The sequence below is a fragment of the Arachis duranensis genome, chromosome 5 (assembly GCF_000817695.3).
Source record: "Arachis duranensis cultivar V14167 chromosome 5, aradu.V14167.gnm2.J7QH, whole genome shotgun sequence".
NCBI lineage: Eukaryota > Viridiplantae > Streptophyta > Magnoliopsida > Fabales > Fabaceae > Arachis > Arachis duranensis.
In genome coordinates this window covers 53,665,138-53,666,558 of record NC_029776.3, presented here as the reverse complement: position 1 = coordinate 53,666,558, position 1,421 = coordinate 53,665,138, and positions in this window count along the sequence as shown.

Sequence of the window (1,421 nt, the reverse complement as noted above, 5' to 3'; positions counted from 1 at the left end):
TGTGATTAGAAAGCATACTTTGAATTGCAAAATACTTAGTCACCCTTTTTGCATAAGAAATTGATTTTAAGTAAAAGAAAAAGGTGAACTAAGAAAATTTTTGAATTTTTCAATCACAACAATGCCTAGTCAAACATTGAAATTTTCCAAGGAGTTTAAATGTAGGGCATTGACCCAATTGATTGAAAGAAAATTGTTGGTGAAACTTGCTTGAATTACATACTTTGTGAAGCATGTATTGAACTAAAAACATAAGCTTGTGAGACTTGAGCCTATTGATGTGGTTACATTTTATAACCACTTATTTTCCATTCTTGTGTGAAATTGTTCTCTTTCTATGATTGTAATCCTTGATTTGCTTGATTCTATATGTCCATTTATTTCTTGTATTTATGCATTTGTATGATTGAGGCCATTATTTCATTAGCCACTTACCCAAATAGCCAACCTTTTATTCTCCATTGTTAGCCAATTTTGAGCCGATGCTTAACCAACTTATTCTCAATTTAGCACATTACAAGCCAAGGCGGAAAACCAATAAAAGTCCTTGTTCGGATCTTTGATTAGCCTAGGCTAGTGAGAGTGTTTATTATTCAAAGTTGGTGAGGCTTGGGAACATTGGATGGGATAAAAGGGGTAGTACACTTTCATGTTTAGGAATTGGGTACATATTCATGTATTGATTAAATGAATAGACCTTATGCATTGATGCTTTTGTATATAGTTTGACAAAAGAAAAAGAAATGAAAAGAAAAAAAAGAAAAGAGAAATAAAAGTGAAAATGAGAAAAAAAACAAAAGAAAAAAAAAGAAAATACTAAAAAGGGGACAAAACGCCCCAAAGTGAGTTCAATAAAAGAGAATCAATGCATAGGTGTTATGAATCAAATAGGAAATGCATGAATATGTAAGAAAAAGTGAAGAATGGGTAGTTAGAATAGTTTGAACTTGTATAGGTCATTATATAGTTAGGTGGGGAAGTCTATGCTAATCAAAGATTCAAATCATAGTCCACTTAACCATAAATGATCCTACCTTGACCCTAACCTCATTACAACCTAAATGAAAGACCTCATGATGAATGTATGCATGCATTGAATAAATGTTGATTGTTAGAAGGAAATCAAATTTTGGAAAGCTTGATTAGAAAAGAATTGAGTGAATTGACCCTTAAACACTTGAGTGAATAGAGCGGATACACATATCCGGTGAGGGTTCAAAAGTTCAATCACATGTGTTCACCCATATTATCCATATTCTTGCAAGTTTAAATTCTTTTTGACAATTCAATACAATTGTGGTTTGGAATTAATTCCTATTACCTAGCCTTGTGCTTACACATGCTCTCTTGGCAATTTGATATGTTTGAATTAAGCATTTGCATTTACTTTAGGTAGTTGCATTTAGATAGGACTTATATAG